The 20291-nt window shown below is 45.5% G+C and overlaps 1 protein-coding gene and 1 pseudogene across 4 annotated transcripts in view; one reads left to right on the forward strand and one right to left on the reverse strand.

Moving 5' to 3' along the window:
• CD99L2 (CD99 molecule like 2) overlaps positions 1-20291 on the forward strand; it is a 70041-nt gene that overhangs the window by 9459 nt on the left and 40291 nt on the right. The window lies entirely within an intron of this gene.
• LOC308468754 (PAT complex subunit Asterix pseudogene) lies at positions 4314-4782 on the reverse strand (annotated as a pseudogene). The gene has a single exon. The product of its transcript is annotated as a PAT complex subunit Asterix pseudogene (transcript).

Raw genomic sequence — 20291 nt, forward strand, 5'->3', positions numbered from 1 at the left:
GGCAGGGGTAGCCAACATGGTTGCCGTCAAGATGTTGTTGGACTTGAATTCCCACCATCCCTGACCATGGACCAAGCTGGTGGGGGCTGGTAGAAGTTGCAGTCCAACAGCAACTAGAGGAATTTTGCCTTTGTATCCAAAGCAAGCAAATTCCAGCGTAACATCCCAGATTACTGATCACGTAATTAATTTGAATTTATTAATGTCACCTGGCTCTAGAGCTAGCCCCAAGGAGTGTCTTTTACCTAGAGCTGCCACTCAATTAAATATACCTTGGTTGATGAGTTATGTGAGTTTCAGTTTTCTAATCTATCAATTTTGCATGAATTTCCATGCAATAGGAAAAAAAGTCTCGTTCAACCGGGGGGTGGGGAGGGAGACCACATACTTTATTTTTAGATTGCAAATGTAGAAGTGCATCATCTTAAAAAAAGGCATTCCCTGACAGTCTTCCAGAGGGTAAGGAATGCCTCTTTCTCTGTGACATTTGCCACCACCTGCACTATTTGTGAGTTCAGCACTGACACGGAAGTTGGCTTTCTTTTGTCACAATGAGATTATTGTTTGTTTATTCATGATTTTTGTATTTTGTGTCCTTCTTGTGGACGGTGCTGAGTACACTGCCATTGGAAATGTGTGATAAAACTTATTTTTATTTCTGCATTGTGTATTTGGTGCTGTGGTCTAAACCACTGAGCCTAGGGCTTGCAGATCAGAAGGTCGGCAGTTCGAATCCCCGAGACGGGGTGAGCTCCCGTTGCTCGGTCCCAGCTCCTGCCAACCTAGCAGTTCGAAAGCATGTCAAAGTGCAAGTAGATGAATAGGTACCGCTCCGGCAGGAAGGTAAACAGCATTTCCATGCGCTGCTCTGGTTCACCAGAAGTGGCTTAGTCGTGCTGGCCACATGACCTGGAAAAACTGTGTGCAGACAAACATTGGCTCCCTCGGCCTGTAAAGCGAGATGAGCACCACAACCCCGAGTCGTTCGCAACTGGACTTAACTGTCAGCGGTCCTTTAGTACCAGTAGTACTACAACTACTATCAGTAGTAGTAATAATAATAACAATAATAGTAATAAATTTTATTTATATCCCACCCTCCCCAGCTGAAGCCGGGCTCAGTGCGGCTAACAACAATAAAACAGTACAACAGTACAACAACTACTACAGTACAACAACAAGTACAGTAGTACTACAACTACTAGTAGTAGAAATGGAAGGGGTTGGATTAAACAGTGGCCTTCCGCTGGTCCAGCTCCGAGACACGCCTCTTGACTCCCAACATGTACCATGGGACCTACTTTCACAGATTCACTTTCGATTTATACTTAATATGCCAATGAGGTACATTATTAATCCTTAAATGAAAATTCACAAAGCGATAAACACAGTGTTACCTTAGTATTACTTGTAAAGGAAAATTGTTTTTTCTCATCCAAAAGGCTGAGAAGCTGCTGAAAACCGGTGATATTTCTCTCACAGTTGAGTTTCATTGAGACGTCTCAGAGGCATGTTTGATCTTCCAGATTTTATTCCACTGAGGGGTAATATTAGAAAGGCTAACTCACAACTCATTTTGTACGACTAAACTGGTTTTTTGCTTTTCTTCTGAGTGTCACAAGCCTTGCTCACAAAAATAGATGGTACCAAATGGCAGCTGGTGGATGATTGCTTCATTTGCCGATTCTGGGTATTATTTACTGACTGAAATCCAAAACCCTGGTAATGTTAGTTGCTGAAATTGCACTTTTAAAGGTTGTTTCACAGGAGAGCTCAGTGAATTGTTTTTCATATCCTAATTCCACTGACTCTTGTGTTCTCAGTGAATAATGATTGCATTTGCCCTGTACAGTATGCTCATACAGATTTTGTTTTTAGTTTGTGTTCTGGTGAGTTACAAGGGAAGAATTTTGCAGTGAGCTGCATGTGTGTTGGTGTGTCATGGAGTAGAGTTTAGTGTGTGGAGGAGGGAATTTTCTGCATTCTCCCCACCACAGCAGACAAACTCCTACAAAGCCACTCTATTCACTCCTAGAAGGTGAATAGAGTGTCCCTACCTGCTAGAGAGCTCCATCACTAAAAGCATACCTATAGGAAGGTGGAGCTTACAGTTTGCCAGAAATACCTTTCTTACTGAAAAACGTTGCCTTTCTTCTGCTGCTTTGCAGTACTCATGGAAATTGATAAAATGAGAATGAATTCTAGCCTTGACGCCACATGTAGTGGCCAGAAGCATCAGGATTTTGACTGGGCAGCAGCAGTTTTGTCTTGACCCACCAGCACGGCCTTCCAACCCACATGTGGGTCCTGTGGTTAGTAACTCTGGTGGGGAACATGTAATGTTCTTTCTGAGGTAGGTTATCTGCTTCTGGTCCGTCGTGCCCCCCCCCCACATCCAGGGAATGGTTTCAACTGGCTGGCTAAGCCAGGCAGCCAATGGGTCTCAAACCCTCAGTGAGCTAGGGACTTTCCCTGCATGCGAAGGCAGGCTGTGTGGCAGATTGAGTGGATGAGAACCTGCAGTGAGTCCAACAGTCAAGAAGGTGGTTTCTGCATGAGCTATAGAGGGAAGTGAGGGGCAGATGGGGCTTGTCAACTTGGGAAGGTAGCCCATCTAGAAGGAAAAACTGATCCTAAACTCTGCTGCCTTGTGGCTATACTAATTCAAGAGAATGGAAGTGAGCCCCAAGGAAAAATCTGTACCTGCTTCTTTGCGGAACATCTTTGGGAAAAGAAAAGACCAATGAGTAAACACTACTCAGACCTGGAGTGGGGTCCCTAAAATGGTTGGATGGCACCTTGTACGCCTCTTTCCGGCAACTCCTGCAGTCAAGATGGAGCCAAACATCTTACTTTCCTTTGTTGTCTGGGCAGTCCAGGACCTCCATGCACACTGCCCAGGCTTGCGCCTCAGAGAGTCAGTGTGGTGCTGCTCACACAGGAATCAACAATATGGGACGCCGCAGTTATGAGTTACCAGTCTCTGCAGCCACATTGAATGCTGTGATTCTCCAGTGGTTTGGCTTCACCGTAGAAGGTGAACTTCATTTTCTCTTGAGACAAGAGAAATGCCAACAACTTGCATAAGAATAAGTTGCTTCTTCTTCTTTTTAACTGCAATGGTGTCTCCCTTTCTAACAAAACAATTTTAATTGAGGCGATTCAACGAACAGCAAAATCCACTTCATGTCTACTCAGAAGTCAACTCCGGTTTCATTCCGTTTGGAGCTGCCCCCAGGTGTCTATACAGATTTGTCACCTAAATGTTGCATTGCTGGTCCCGCTACAGAGTGGTCCTGAGGATGCTTACTCCAGAAATGACTAACCCCAGGGCAAGTGGGTTTAGGGTTGCATCCTTAAAAATCTAGCCTCCGCTTCCGTTCTGTAAGGGCAGTGGCAGCGTGCCCCACTTACTTTAACCCCTTAATGGTTATTCAGTCGGAGGGTAAAGGGCCGTGGGGTTGTTTCCATGGATTTTCTTTTCTCTGTCTCCCCCCACACCTTTTTGAACAAAAACGGGACTTTATTCGGCCAATAAACACGAGACACGGCTTTTAAACTAACATAGCGGCTAAGACCTGGTGGAAAAAAACCATACAAGTCAAATATTTCTATACACCAAAACAGAAAGGTAAAAGGGGAGGGGGGCCATGGTTAAGAGGGATTCAGCAGGAGCTTGCAGTGTTTCTATTGATTTTCTTAAGGCAGCCATGGCCTTGCGACCCATAGCATTGGCCGATCTGTGGGAACCACACAGTGGAAACAGGATTGGAGCTGTGCTTTTCATCTGGGCACCACTCTGTCATATTTATAGTGGTAAATGACTGTGGTGTCTCAAGACCCTTGAGTGTGTTCCAAGATGACAGTGAGAAGTGTTGTATTTATAGAACGCTTCACTTCTGACCCAGAGTGTGAATGTGTCTTGCTAGTGGGGAGCATGTTATGGATCAGCCTTCTGAAAGTCAGAATTAGGGTGGCTTGCAAATCCATAGAAGGCACTATACATCTTTTAACAATCCCTTCTCGTACATCATCCTATTTCTCATTTGTGATTGAGAATTTTTAAAAATGGCCAACATTTTAAACATTTTGTATACTTCCTTTCCTAATTGCCTGGAGGTGTTTTTAAGTGCACTGCAGGTGAAGACCGCTTTAAAATCACATAAATCAACATAGTGCAGAGGACAGAGTGCTAGAGTTGAACCTGGGAGACCTAGATTAAATTTCTATTTGCTTTATTTTGGGCTGTTGCACAGCCTAGCCCACCTCTCACAACCTTGTTCCCTCCCCCCTAATAACCATCACTTTATTAATGCAACAAAATGAGTCCTCCCAAGACATGTGCAAATGGATCTGCATTGCCTGAGAAAATAGTCCTCATTGTTGAGGGAGTGCACCTCTGCTTTGCAACAGGAGCTCTGAAGAGAGGCAATATCCTCTCACCAAGGAGGAGACATGGGTTGTGGGTTTTGCAGATAGGTTGTCACTACAGCCAAGATAGACAACATGAAGCTGCTCATCATCTGTTTGGTATCTTCTGAATGCCGAGAGTTGGCAAAGCTGATGAATGAGCAGTAGACAGCTATCCAGGCACACCACTCTGGCTTCAGCAACAAGCCACACATACTGAAAATCATTCCCAGTAGATTCATGTAGTCTGGTGTGGGGTCTTCCAGGGTAGGGTTGTTCTCTGTGGATGGAGGTTTGTATCTGAGAACGCGATTTGGCCGCCACGGGTCCATTATGTTGTTACCGGCCATCGTGCACCGCCTCTGGCTAACTCCGAGCCCTCTCACAACCTCGTTGTGAAGCGCTGTGGAATTGGGGGGGGGGGGCAGATTGGTCATGTATACAGTGGATGCTCGGGTTGCGAAGGTGATCCGTGTGGGATGCACGTTCGCAACCTGCTAGTCATGCTAGCCACATGACCCGCGTCTGCGCACGCACGGGTTGCGATTTGGCGCTTCTGTGCATGTGCAAAGCGCGATTTAGCACTTCTGTTCATGCGCGACCACCGAAACCCAGAAGTAACCTGTACTGGTCCGGGTTTTGGCGGTCCATAACCTAGCAGTTCGGAAGTACGTCAAAGTGCAAGTAGATAAATAGGTACCGCTCCAGCGGGAAGGTAAACGGAGTTTCCGTGCGCTGCTCTGGTTTGCCAGAAGCAGCTTAGTCATGCTGGCCACATGGCCCAGAAGCTGTACGCTGGCTCCCTCAGCCAATAAAGCGAGATGAGCGCCGCAACCCCAGAGTCAGCCACGACTGGACCTAATGGTCAGGGGTCCCTTTACCTTTACCTTTTAACCTGAAGAAACACAACCTGAAGCGTCTGTAACCTGAGGTATGACTGTACTTGCTCTGGGTTGCTTGGAGGAAGAGCGGGATGGAAAAAAATTGAAAGAAACAAAGGAATTCTCTGGCGAAGCTACCTCAAAGGGTTGTCATTATAATGGTGCCCCCAGTTCAGATGAAGCACTGGAGCCCAATACTTGATTGCTCTAGGTGTGGGGGGCTCAGATAAAATCTGAAGAATATATTTCACGCTTGTTTGTGCATTTTTTGATCACAGTGCTTAAAAATGGTATTTGGCTGGAGGTGGGGCACGGTATTGCTTTATTGCCTGAGTGTGTTTTCTTTTTTTTAAAATGGATGTTATATGCAATATTAATATCAATCTCCCAACTTTCCCCCCTATGATAATATGTATTGCATCTCTCTCTCTTGCTGTAAATAGGTGAAAGGTGACCAATAAGTCTAATAAATGAGTAAAAAGAAAGGAAAATGGATGAAAGGAATAATTCAGCATCCCAAGATAGCATTAAAAAAAAAGGTTTCTAGTCCTTATGGCTGAAAAAACGGACTATAAAACGTGTGGGCAAAATGTGGCAAAGTACTAGCTGTGGGTTCTGAGGTTTTCCAGAGCTCCTTGCCTTTCCAAAAGAAGATAACACGACTTGAAATAATGCAGGTGAGGCACGTTTGCAAAATTCATAGAGGCCCCGTGATTTTCAAAAGGACCTACAGCCCAGTGGTAGAGCACAACCTTGTCATGCACAAGGTCCTGAGTTTAATCCATGGCGTCCAATAAAAGGATTGCAGAGCTGATAAGGACCTCTGCTGGAGACCTTAGACCAGGGGTAGGGGGACCTCAGTTCTGAGGGCTGAATGCATCCCTCCAAGCTTCTCTTTCTGACCCTCAGGATTCTCCCCAAGATGTACCCTGCTCCCCAGGCTGCCCCCCTTGCTGTCCCTGGCTGGGATGTCTCCACTGCTTGCTTGGATGGAGAATCACAAGGTGGGGGTGGGCGGTAGAAACTAGCCTGCTGCACAGAGGTAATGTTTACATCAGCTGCTCCTCCCAGGTTTGACTCTGGTACTGCCCACCGCTGGTGTGTGGCCCTCAGAAGGTCATTCAAAAGGGAATGTGGCCCTCAGACTGAAAAAGTAAATGCCTTTACTAGACCAGCAGCAGATTGAGGACAGTGCCGGCTGTTTCCGTGCACAGGACACTGAGCTGAGGGGAGTACCAAATTGGGAAGGTACATAATTGATAAAATCCACTTGGTGGCACCAAATTTTGGCCTTGCACCATGTTATGAAAGATTGCCAGAGTTTGTCCCTGGCTAGACTTAATAACGGCTTCCAGCCATTGCAGGCAGTGTTGGCCCAGAATCTCATTCTTGCTTCCTATAATTTGGTGGGTTGTCTTGATGAATAATTCAAGGAAAATTTGAAGAAGACCACAGCTGGAGAGTCCCTGCCAGCCAGAGTCAATAAAACAGAGCTGGATTTTATTTAACAATAAGACTGTATATTCTGCCCATCAGTCAAGCTGCCAGAGTATTTTGCTATTAATTTCTTTTAAAAAAAGCAACCCACAACAAAAACAATTTGATGCATAATTAGGAGCTAAAAGCGGCAAATCTGTAAACCAGCTTAAAAACAGACATACCTACGTGGACCTTTTGAGAATCAGGGATGCTTGACTGATTTTAGCACCATTGATTGCAAGGGGTCTGCTCTAATAGCAGAATCCTAACCATGGAAATAATTTTTCTTATTCTTATGCATTGTTATATCCTGCCATTCCCCATTTGGGTTGCTCAGAGCTGCTTGCAACAAGTAAAATCTCAGGTTATATATCTCTAGTAATACCTATTTAACGCACCAAGGCTCTTCAGGAGTTACAGAAAAAGTGAAATCAACATGTGAAGGAGGGCAGTGGAAGTGAGCACTTTGGTCTGACTGCCATTTCGTCCACCTTCCAGCTTGTGGAAGAAATAAGTCCTGTATTTGTGGACAGGTACCTCCCCAATCTTAGAAACTTGGAACGCAAAGAGAGCATTCATGAATACAGGAGCTTCTGCCACATCTGTTTGGGGGAAGGTCTGTAGCTCAATGGTAGAGGGCTGGCTTCGCATGCAGAAGGCCCCTGGTTCAGTCCCTGGCATCGTCAAGTATCGCTGAGGGACATTCACTGTCCAGAACCTTGAAGAGGTAATTCCAGTTAATGTGTACCTGAAGAAAGTACCCAGTGTTGCTTGGGAATTCCAAAGAACCCAGACGATCAGTGCAGTTTTGGAAATCCCTGGTTAAAACCAATGGATCTCTGAAAGATTTCATCCACCATCTTGATTCAAGATGGTGTCCAGAAAACCACAAGACAGAAAACCTGAACCGTGATGCTGAGTTTGATTACAATATTTTAAAAGGTGTCCCAAATAGTAGACAAAGAGACAACCCTCTTTTCAAAATTTACAGTAGGTGCTGATCTAGATAGATTTAATATAAGGCAGCTTCTGACTCTGTAATGCAGAGTCCAGATGCTTTGGACTGCAACTTCCAACAGCCCCAGCAAGCCTCCGGGGCTGATGGGAGTTGTAGTCCAAAACTTCTGGAAGCCACTTGGTTAAAAGGCTGCCTGGAAGATTTGTATGTCCCTGAGCATATTCTTGTGACTGAGGGGTAGAGTTAGTGTGCTTGTTGCTCTCTTCCCCCCTCCACATGTTGACATCACCCTAACTGTAATGTCCAAAGAAGGCTTAAGTCTGGATCCAACCCGTTCCATGAAATGAAATGAAATAAAACAGACCCAGAAATGTTAGACAGCCTGGAAAAATAAAAAGAGTCTTTGCCTGACTGGGCACCAGGCGAGCATCTCCCTGGAAAGAGTGTTTCGAAGCTGGGAGGCCACCACCGAAAAGGCCCTCTCTTGTGTAACCTCCTGCTATATCTCATGGGAATCTGGAGAAGAGCCTCTGATGATGAAATCAAAGTAGAGGCTGGCACAAGTGCAGGCAGGCAATCTTTCAGGTGCCAAGTTGTGAAGAGCTCTGACGATTAAACTAGCACTTAGAACTGGGCTCAGCAGTGAACTGTTAGCCAGTGCCTTTGGTAAACTGCAGGTGTAGAATGATCAGAAGGTTCAGTTCCAGTTAGTAGTCTAGCCAGGTGTATTCTAGATTAACTGCAGTTTCTGAACCATCTTTAGGGTCAGCCCCAATCATAATGCACCATGGTTGCCTAAGCTGTGCAAATAGTCCAGGAAAACTAGTTGGGACAGTATTAGGCAGATTGCTATGCAAATACAGAAAATGCAAAATAGAGTGTCCCCAAATTATACAGAAACCACAGACCAAGTCAATGGGACCTGTAAACATTATAAGAGGTGATTGTTGTACTTGGTAGAAAAAAACAATGCAATATATTGCAACAATAGTACACAAAAGCATGTAAGATTCTTATTATATGCAGAATAGACTCACAGAGTACCCAGAAAATGAGACTGAAAATGCAAATGTCTTTGTGAAGCAGAAGAAGAATGTACTACAAACGAGATCTCTTTGTTTCATTGTTTCCTCAAAACCCAATTTAGAAAGGAGGAATTTCTCATGGTTGGCAGCTGAAAACAACCCACTTAGGTTTCTTCCAAAAACCACACCCCCCCAAACATATTATTTGATGTGAATTGTCCAAAGTAACTTAACCAGCCGAATGTCCCCTAATGGGGCTGATTGTTCCCTGGAAATTTCAGAATGCGGGATTCAATTATTAGAATTAGAAAGTGTTGCAGGGCGGTTACTCTGCGTGCTCAAATAGTGCTATTTATTGCAAAGTTTGAATTTCAGTTGTGGAATGCTTGCAAACCCCTCCCCCCCCCCCAGTTTGCGCGGGAGGCAAAGAAATACTGAGAGTTGCTTTCCTAGATCAGTTCCAAGAGATTTCCTCTCTAAAACACATTGTTAAAAAGGAACAACTGCCACTATTGATCTCCAAAGCAGAGCAGAAAGAAGAAGCTACAACCTTGCAATTTTTGTTTTATAAAAAAAGAAATGCGTTTCCCCTCTGAGAAGATGTGAGACAGGGGGCGGCAAAGTTTACCTTGCCTGAGCCGGTTCACTCCAATGGAGATCCCTCTGTGGGCTGGATTGTGAGCGTGCAGGCGCACCCGCGATTTCTGGCACTGCAGAAGCGAGTCCCTGCGCTGCACTGGTTTAGCGCAGCGCATGGGAACTCGCTGAGCGGGCAGCTTGGTTCAGGGGTGGCTCGTGGGCCAGTTAAATGACCCCCGTGGGCCGTTTGTGGCCCATGGGCCTTAGGTTGCCTACCCCCTGATGTGAGACATTCACCTGGCAGGTGACCTATGGAAAGGGTTTGGTTTTCTTCTATCTGAAGCCTCCTTGGAGCAAGTCTGGTGCTTGATAAACTGGCCTAATATTTGCAGCAAGGAAAATGGAAGGGTTGGGGGGGGCAGGAGGAGTATTGCCTGCAAAATGCTTACAAGAAATGCCACTTTTATAGAACGAAAAGCAGCCTTAGGAGGTTGCAGTTTTAGACAGCAGGTGGGAACACCCTTCTAGGACCCTTCAGGTGAAGCACTCCACTCCTGTCCTCCATGCAACTTTGCAGGCCACCCAAGAAAGCACCACCATAGCAAATCGGTCGACCCTTGTTAAATCCGTTGGTGGGCAGCATGTAGTTTGCTCCTTTGAACTTACCTTTGTTCTGTCTCTTAGACCAGGGAAGCCCAAGGGCAAGTACAGCCCTCTAAATAATAATAATAATAATAATAATAATAATAATAATAATAATAATTTATTATTTATACCCCACCCATCTGGCTGAGTTTCCCCAGTCACTCTGGGCAGCTCCCAATAGTGTGTTAAAAACAATACAGCATTAAATATTAAAAACTTCCCTAAACAGGGCTGCCTTCAGATGTCTTTTAAAGATAGGATAGCTGCTTATTTCCGTGACATCTGCTGGGAGGGCGTTCCACAGGGCAGGTGCCACTACCGAGAAGGCCCTCTGTCTGGTTCCCTAAAGAGTTCCCAGCAAGCCATGCCATCTTTCCCCTGATCTTGTGACCTCCAGTGCTTTTGCCTGGCTGGAATAAAGCCTCTTCGCTGCCCCTGGTGGATAAATGTGTGGCTTTAGCATGGCAGGAATGTCATCTACAGCTGCTTTGCCCACATTTTGCCTCTGCCTGCATGTGCCCCCCCCCCCCCAGAAGGGTGTCAATGAAGGAATATGGCCCCTGGGCTGAAAAAGGTTTCCCATTCTTGTCTTAGATTGGTTAGCCAGCAATAACTTGCAACCAAGTGTGTGTGTGTGTGTGTGTGTGTGTGCAGAATGGTTGGGTATTGCTGACTCCACCACTGTGGTTGGCTGGGGCCGGTTTTGATAGCTTTTGTTAAGTAAATCTAGCTCAGGGGTAGTCAACCTTTCTAAACCTACTGCCCACTAATGCATCTTTCTTGATGGTAAAATTTCCTCACCGCCCACCAGTGCTCGATGGAAGGAGGATTCAGCTTGTGCCATAGAACCCCCTGCCGCCCACCTAGAATCCTGAAACGCCCAGTAGTGGACGGTAGGGACCAGGTTGGCAACCCAGGGTCTAGCACATCAGGGAGGAAAGTTCTGTTGCAGCCCCACTACCTGCTGTACAGTCATACCTCAGGTTGAAGTTGCTTCAGGTTGAGCTTTTTCGGATTGTGCTCCGTGGCGACCCGGATGTAATGAAACATGTTACTTCCGGGTTTCACCGCTTGTGCATGCACAGACACGCAAAATGACACCACGCACATGCACGGAAACGTCGAATCGCAGACGCGGGTTGCGTTCTGCTCTGGATACAAACGGGGCTCCGGGACGGATCCCATTCGTATCCAGAGGTACCACTGTATTAGTTTTCTGACTGCAGAGTGCACGCGCCAGCATGCACACACACACACACGATGAGAGTTGTTACCTCTTGAAACTTCTGAGAAACATTCTAAAATGTGATCCTCCACCAACATTCTGAAAGTATAAAATTAGTTCTACCACTGCAGGATAGCTCACTTGGTAAAGCATTCAACTCTCAACCTCAGGGTCGTGGGTTCGAGCACCACGTTGGGCAACAGAGTCCTGTGTTGCAGCGGTTTGCAGTAGATTACCTTTGGGGTCTCTGCCAGCTGTAAAATTCTGTGAGTCCATTGCACTGCCATTACATTCTACTGTAGGTGTAGAGCAAGCCTTTAGAGATGACAGGTGCTGGATCCTAAATTCACAATGGGCTTTTATAATAGAAAATTCCAAACCTGGATACCAGGAGTTTGATCTTCTTGCTATGAGCTGGGTGCATGGGTGGGGTGAGTTATTTTGGGCCAGTCACTGCTCCTAAGCCTAGCCTACCACACAGGGTTGTAAAGGAAGGACAGAACCATATACACTACCTTGAGAGAAAGGTGGGATATAAATGCAACAAATAATGATATTAAAGATTGTGCTCAGGAGACCATCAGGTGGAGGGTTGCCAGGGAATCATGCTTCTTTCTGGGGATGGGCAGATCACTTACACACCTGGAACTCGCAGGTCCCTGGAAGAAAGATTCCTTTGAGGCAGCAAGAGTAGCAACTGCTATCTGGGGATGCTGCAAAGATATCAGCTCCACTTAGGATTGCTAACTGACCAGGTTAAAAAATGGTCTGGCTGATGTGGTTAAACTGTGGAACTCACTTCCACAAGACATAGTTGCGTGAACTTCCAGTGTTCTGGTGCAGGACAGGAGACATTGCTGCCCTGCCTTCACATTGCTGAATGTACCTGCTGGTGGCCACAGTGGAAAGGAACATCGGATTGGCTCCGTACCATGCTGAGCTCCCTGCTCCTCACCTGTCTTGGGAACCAATAGCGATGCTAGGCATGGGGAGGCGGTTGATCAACACCCTTCCACCTGGGCTGCCCCACTGACTGCTACTGTGTAGCAGCCACCAGCTAAGATGACTTTAAAAGAAGATTAGACAGAATGCATGGAGGGTAAAGCTATCGCTGGCTATTAGCCAGAACGACTATGTTCTCTCTCCACTGCTGGAGGCAGCATGCTTCTGAATGCCAGGCACTAGGGATCCCAGGTAGAGAAAGTGCTATTGCTGTCATGTCCTACTTGCGGGTTTCCTCGTAAACATTTGTTTGGCCTCTGCGAGAACAAAATGCTTGATTAGATGTGCCCTTAGTCTGATCCATCAGGGCTCTAGCATTCTCCTGTATCTTTGAACGCCAGTGTGTGGATATCAGTAGGTGACTGATAATCTACAGGCTGTTAAAAGCTTTCGCCTGCTAATTTCTGACCCGTAAAGGGAGTCTCTCATCTGCTCTGGTCTTTTTACAGCAGCTTGATTTGAAGAATCTTCTGGGTTGTTCCTCCCAACAGTTTGAAGAGGAAACATCACCACCTGCTAATGTCTGGACATTGAACAGCAGCCCAAAGCACTGCTGTTAGTGGACTGAAAAGTTGTCAGTCTCAGTGCCACCAAGTTGTGCAGTGTGCAAATTTAGACAGAGATCGCTGCTCACTTTGGACTGAAATACTTGCAAACAGAATTGTGCGGTGTAAGAGAGTCCCCTCACACATCAGTTGATTTTTACCTCCTGAGATTTCCGTGGTATCTTTCTCTGCTCCACCCCCACGTTTCTAAATAGCAGGTTCCACTGACATTTGCTCAAAGGAAGCCACGTGGGAGAAAAGATCCTCTCCAGCAAAAAGTTCATCTGTTGCTCAGTCCCCTGATCCATAATCTGCTCTATCTTCTGGGTGCAGATCAGGAATATTGTCAAGTCTAGGACTAATCTCAGTAGCCCCTTAAAACATATTTGGCCCCTAGCAAGTGCTTGACCTTGCCTGTTGCAGGTGCCAATGCTGCTAACTACCAAAGAGTACCAACATGGTTTCTCAAGCTCTGCCAGCGCTAATGTTTGTAGTGTTCAGATTTGGCACATGAGCCTCACTGCTTGGCTGTAATTACTTGTCTCGTAAGCACATGCCCTTCATGTTTGTTAATATCTCCAGAGGGTTCCAAATGGAGTGACACATATATTTTATTTTTCCCACACTAGAAATGAAACATTTATCTTCTGCGTGTTCCTAGTGAATGTGCTTATTTGCCAGGTCTTCACATTTATCACAAAGTAGTAGTTCTTATGTTTTGAATGAGGCCTTCAAAGCTGAAACACTGTTCTGTTCCTTTGCAGATAGGAGGTGCAGGATTTGGAAGGGGGAAATCTGGAACTTGCACTTTTGCTTATAGGGGGAAACTTGCAACCGTGTTGAAATGAATAATTATCCTCAGCCACTGATAGATTCCATTCGTATGGCTGCATTAGACAAGAAATTATTGTGGCTGCCAATCAGTTAAAGGATTTTTAGTTGATTAATCACCCGCATTTTGAAGGAAAATGTTTTGTCATAGAATCATAGATTTGTAGAGTTGGAAAGGACCCCAAGGGCCATCTCATTCGGCCTCCTGCAATGCAGGAATCTTTTGCCCAGTGTGGGGCTGTCAGACCCACAACCCTGAGATTAAGATGAAGGAAGAGCAATATAACGTGACAATTTAGTAAGCAAAGTTCATGGTTCGAAGGACGGGTCTTTTTTCTTTTTTGAATCCAAAATTACCTCGAATAGGAAATTAGTATCGCTCAACTCTCAGCTCCATTGATAAAAATCTGTCCTTGGTGGATTTCATCAAATGATGCTGTAACAGTTTATTAGTCTAGTTTATTGCAAGGGTGAAGAATTTATGGATGTTGTTGGACTCCCATCTAGGGGTGGGTGTTGTACATTCTCTTTTAAGTGTTTTCAGTGCTGTTTTTAATAGCATTACTTGTTTAACTGGTGTTTGTGTGTGTTTTTAAAAAAGAATAAATTGTGTGTTTTTAGCTGTATTTGTTTTAACTCATGCCGTGAGCTGTCTTAGGTCCTGCACTGGGAGAAAGGCAGGATATTAAATAAATAAAGAAAAATAAAATCAGCCCCAGCCAGCATGACCAATATTCCAAGATTATGAGAGTTGGCGCCTAATAATATCTTGAGGGCTACAGACCCTGCATCCCTAAATTAAATTTTAAAATTGTTTAAAATTATTTTAAAAACATTTGTCTTTGAGGCCTTGTTTGGTTATAACACTAATCTACGTTACACGAATGAGCCTTGGGCTAGCGGATTTCCATTTCCATTTTTTATTAACCCTAAAGTGTGGTTAGTCTTAACACCGTGGTTTGAAGTTGGCTTGTTTTAGTCAACTATAATTGTGACTAATCAGTTCGTTTGGGTTCAGACACAGTGCTAAGCTAATTATATTTAAAGCTTTAATTAGTTTGGAACCGAGTTATTTTAGCAGGCATGTATGAAACTGCTTGGGCATTAAGATCTACCTTGAGAGTCCATGCTGGTAAGTAGGGTTGATCCAGTCTGCAGGCATGATGACCCGGGGCCTTTTCTGTGGTGACCCCTTAGATTATTGAACTCCTTACTCCATGAAGGCACAGAAAGCCCCCATGCAATAAGTGGCTTAGAAGGCTCATTTATTTTCCAAAGGCATTTAATAATAGAAAATATCAACAATAACAACTTATATAAATACCATTTCAGATCAAATAATGTAAAATATTCTTAATTGAGATGGTTATTTTAGCAATCTGTTCTCAGATGTATGCCAATTTTTTGCAGTTTTTAACTGACCTGCTAGCTTTTAAAAACGTGTTGCAGTCTTTTCCCATTATTCATGTGTATGTGTTTATTATGAGATGTAAGCTGCTTTTGGTGCTTAAAAAGCCAGCCTACATAAAACTGAATAAATGTGCACACACAGCCGTGAAAATGATCTGCCTGAGTTTTGATGCTCTGTTAAGCAACCACCATGCTGTCATGTGGCATCCAAAAATGACCATGGCCACCTGCATTTTGCTTACACCCTTCCCTTGAGGATGTGAAACCCGAGTTTGGCTGCTGTCTCTGTACCCTGCCCAATTTCAATCCCTGCAGCTTTGCGAGAGACAGAGAAGCCACTTCTGTTCACATGAACTGCTGAGCAGCTGTGTCTTCTGTCTCGGCAGACAGCAAACCTTCAAGACAGCGTCTGCAAGGCTGAAAGTAGGGCAAGACACCGGGAAAAAAAAGCCTTTTCTTTCTTTTTTCTCTTTATTGCAAATGAGGGAGACTGGGTCTGCCACAGTTTCCTTTGTGACAGATTGCTCTGTCTGGCTGGAGGAGCCTGTCTGCTTAAGCACAGAGAGGCTGCTTTTCACAAACATGGAAGCTTGCCTTTGAAGTTTTCTGAATTTCTCCTAGTCCGTCTCTTTTCCACTGTCACGGCCACCTGTTTTCTCTGTGGTGGAAGGAGATGGGTGGGTGAAAATCCCACCCCCTACAATTGGGTCATACCTTCCTTTCTAGGAAAACTGTTTTGACAGAGGTCTTCTCGTTATTAGCTAATCTTACACCTTATGCACAGATGTGCAGGCAAATTGTGGCTTTCTTGAGCAGCCCTTAACAGGAGATCTTCCGTGCGGTGAATCCAGGCTGCAGTTTGACTAGAGAACACAAAGAGAATGGGATGTGACATTAGGTGTGGAATTCAGAGATCCCTGTGTTCATTTTGTCCTGAACACATGTAACCAGTCCTCAATATTGCGAAGATGTTCTCGCCAGCTGCAGCCTTGGAAGCTAGGGAGTTGGCAGAAGAAATTTTTCAGGGGTTGGGCTTCAGAGTCCTGCCCTTTTCCCATAGTTAGCAATAACAGAACGAACGTTGCAAACAAAAGGGTAGCATATAGTTCCTTACATTTGCCATAATTTAATAACAACAACAACAGCAGCAGCAACAATAATAGTAATAATAATAGCAACAACAACAATAAAAAAGAAGAAAATAGTAAGAAATATCAGGGCATATTACGACAGCAAACAATGGCATATAGAAACTAGAGACATGGAAGCCAGGGGAGGGTCGAAAAATTAGGGGGGGAACCCCACCCTAATTTGTGGGGGCTTACATTTTTTCATTAAAAGATAAAATGGGAAAAGATATAGGCCAGAGCAATCCAAATCCCAAGATACAGACGTTCTTCCAGAGAGAAGAGGAATGTCCACCACGGAGCCTCTCTTGTGCCCATGGAAAATTGGGCTGGCATAGGTCCACAGCCAGCTGTGTTTTGAGTGATGGCAGCTGTCATTAGGCTCCCAAAGGGGTGGAGCTGTAGTTCAGTGGTGGAGCACCTGCTTTGCATGCAGAAGTTCCCAGGTTCGTTCCCCAGCAACATCTCCAGGTAGTCTGGGAATGGCCCTTTCCCGAAACCCTGGAGAGCTGCTGCCAGTCAGAGTAGACAGTACTGAGCTAGATGGGCCATTGAACCAGTTCGGTATAAGGCAGCATTCTAGGTTCCTATGCGGGCATGGTGCCGATTCTTCCTACTGTCTCTTCTTTCCTGCGCTTATTTAACTGCCTTTCCAATCAGTCTAAAGCCTTTTTTTCCTTTTGACTCTCCCCGTTCTAATGGGGATACCTCTCTTTTTACCCAGTGTCTGGTCCTTCTATTCCAGGCAAGAAAATATTATGTCATCTTGCCCACATCTGCCCCACACCCCCACACCCACTTTCCTTTTCAAGCAGGTGTCAAGAGTCTTCCAGTTGGGGGAAGTGCGATGGCTCAGTGGCACAGAAGTTGCTTTTGCATTCAAAGGATGCAAAGGTTCATTTCTCAGTGGCATCTCCAGGGTAGCGCTGGGAATGCCCCCCTGCTTGAAATCCTGGGGGGCTGTTGCCTTCCAGTCAGTGTACTAGTCATGGGACTAGATGGGCAGACAGTTTGCTTAGGTATAAGCCTACCTGTGCTCCTATACAAGTGGATCATTGGGTGTGTGAGAGGTGGGGCAAAGGCAGGCTTGAATGTGCTGGATCCAAAGCTCATCTATTCCCTCAAGGGGCCCCAGGATTGGGCCCATTACCGATGCCAGCCTAGAAACTTGGTTGGGTGATTTCTCCTCCCCTACTGGGGGAGTTTATTGCATGTTATTGTTCTGTATAATGCCTTTAAAGACAAATAAACCGTTAAAAGAGAAGTTTAGACCAGCTAATCTTACACTGGTGGAAAGTCTCCACCCTGCTAACCAAACTTGGTCCACCAGACTGTTTCCTCCCAAACCACAGCCACCTGCCCTGCACCTGATGTAATATATGGGGCAGGTAGACATGCATTGCAGGAGGTTGGACTAGATGACCCTTAGGGTCTCTTCCAGCTCCACAGTTCTATGATTCTATGTGGCTGCAATTGGGAACTATAATGTGAGCTCTTCCCATGCCCTACACAATGCTTTGAAGTCCCAGCTTCGGGGTTTCAAAGCACCCACTCACCTGATATCAGAGGCCACTAAATAAAATGCAGCAGCTGCTTACTGCAATCCAGCAAAACTCGGGCATTTGAGAGTCAGCATATCTCAGGCAAAACTTAAATAAAATAAAATACTAAACAAAAACTAAAATAAGTTGCAGAGTTTTCTCTGGTGAGGTAGTGGCCTTGAACTGGAATCTGGAAGTCCAAATCCAGAGTCTCACCTGATATCATTTCAAGGCCCCATCAAATTTAGCCTGCAATAATCTGGCCCACAGCATCAAAAGGTTTTCTCACCCCAAAGTAAATGCAATTGAATTAAGCACCAAGGCGGTTTACAGAAATGCAAATCCAGTTGCAAGGCATTCCTGACAGTGCAGTCCTATGCATACGTGCTCAGAAGCAAGTCCTGTTGAAATCAGTGGGCCTTGCTGTGCTCGATAGGGATTGCATCCTAAGGACAACACAGACTGAGTCATTGCTGTGCTGCTGTTATCTCCTCAGGTGGTGCAAGGAGTGAGACACAGAAAAAGCTTGGAGAGGCAGGGAGGGGCTTAATCAGGAAGTGGGCATTGCACTGCACCAAGCCCCATTGGGAGACCTATGGCAGAGCACTGGGAAGCATAGTGCAGGTAGTGGGGTCAAGAACGTATGCCAGTAAGCGGAGCAGCTGGAACTCCAGCAGGATAAGGGCTGGGGCAGCCAAGGATGGGTGCTGGAAAGAGCAGGACAAGAGCAGGATTAGCCACTCACAGTGACAAAGGTATTGTTTGGGAGGAAATGGTGCATGGAGAATGCCAAAGCTGCAGCTACGATTTGGGGGTGGGGGTGGAGATTGGGCGTAAGGCTGAAGGGAGTGTTTGCACTTTTCTGTTTAGCCTTTCTGGCCTCCCCAACTGGCTGCAGTTCCCCAGATGTTTTGTACTAAAGGTGGGAAAGACCAAGGTGGATAAAACGCATATGGATCTGGATCAACTGGTAGATATTGGCAGTGCTGGATTTATGTACAGTGGTACCTTGGGTGATACGCATGATGTCCAACAACAGTTATGCTTGTTCAACCATGGTTTGGTTGTGATGTCTGAATTAAACCTTTATGCCTCAGCCCTGTTTTCTTATCTGTATTGCAGTTGCTCCAAGGTATGTCTAATCGAGTTACAAAATTTTAGGGAAATGCCTGGAGGGTGAATCTTATCAATAGTAATTAGCAATGACAATTTTGTGTGTAGAGGGGAAACACAATAGGAGAAGCCTCTGTCTCTCTCTTGGACTTGTTTGTGAGCTTTCCAAGGGCATCCTGCTAACTTCATCTGGAGATAACTAAATGGAACTTTTGGTCTGATCTAGCAAGGCAGTTTTATGCTCTTGCTTCCTGTGTGCAATCCACCTCTGAGTAAAATACACTTTTAGTTTAGCAGCTGCTCTGCTTTGCTTACTCTCATTTGTCTGTGCCATTCCAGACAAAAAGACCTTCTTAGATTGCTGCTGATAGCAATCCAAGGCATCAGACCCACCAAATTGTTCTGAGAATAAATAAGAGAAAGAGATGGCAATAAGCCCCAGGTGTTGGGCAGTATGCTGCATACCTAAATGAACAATGGCTTTTGGTCCTCAGACTCTTAGCAGTGTATTCCTGAGCACATTGACACAGAAGTTCAGTGGGACTTACTCTTTAATAAGTATGTTTTGGATTGCTGGCTGAGTCTGCCACTCTAAGCCCAGTTACTTAGAAGTAAGTTCCATCCGTATCAGTGATGTATACATTTGAGAAGAGGGTCAAGGTTTCGGAGGTGTTGTGGTGCTGCAGTTTGAAAAACACAGAACAAAGCCACCCCTACCTGCTACCCCTTGGCATGACTGGAACTGGGAAGGGGTGTCACACAGAGACAGAGAGCCCATTTTGCATGCAGAAGATCCCAGGCTCAGTCTCCAACATATCTAGGTAGGGCTGGAGGAGACGTTGTTGTTGGCATCTGTCTGTCTCAGGAGACAGTGGAGGAGTACGCCTTTGGAGGGGAAGTCAATCCGATGAAGAGTTACAGCACCCGCTGTGGCTGTAGAGACCGACGTGGGAGAGACCTGTTTTGTTGCAGATGAAGGCGTCTGGTTGTGCCGCTGCAGATGCACCATGGCGTCCCTTCTCTCTGAGCTCCTCCCAGCAGTCATTCCTTCTCTGGTCACTGCTGTGGATGCAAGATCTGACTGTCTGTCTCCAGGCACTGCAGTCTCTGCAAGGGATTCCCACATGGCGGGGTTGATGTTGCCAGCTTTCATGTCACGTTTGCAGACATCTTTGTAACGAGAGTCGGTCTACCAACGGGCCTGGTGCTAGAAGCCAGCTCCCCATAGAGACACCTGTCTGAAATTCTAGAGAGCTGCTGTAGAGAGTACTGAGCTAAATGGCTAGATCCAGTACATATAAGGCATCTTGCTACATTCCTATAAACCTCTTTCGGAATCCAAATTCCCCAATAAAGCTTTTGAATTATGGCCGGGGTTAACAGTTGCTTGAGTGGATTTTGCATGGAAAAATGTTTTTCCTCAGATGTGAATCCAAGTGCCTCTCAGAAACATCTTGCCTATTGACTTCACACTGATTCAATCTCGCCATTGTCAAACGTGCCCAAAGATGTTGGCAGGC

This window comes from Podarcis pityusensis (assembly GCF_964106645.2).
Source record: "Podarcis pityusensis genome assembly, chromosome: Z".
Lineage (NCBI taxonomy): Eukaryota > Metazoa > Chordata > Lepidosauria > Squamata > Lacertidae > Podarcis > Podarcis pityusensis.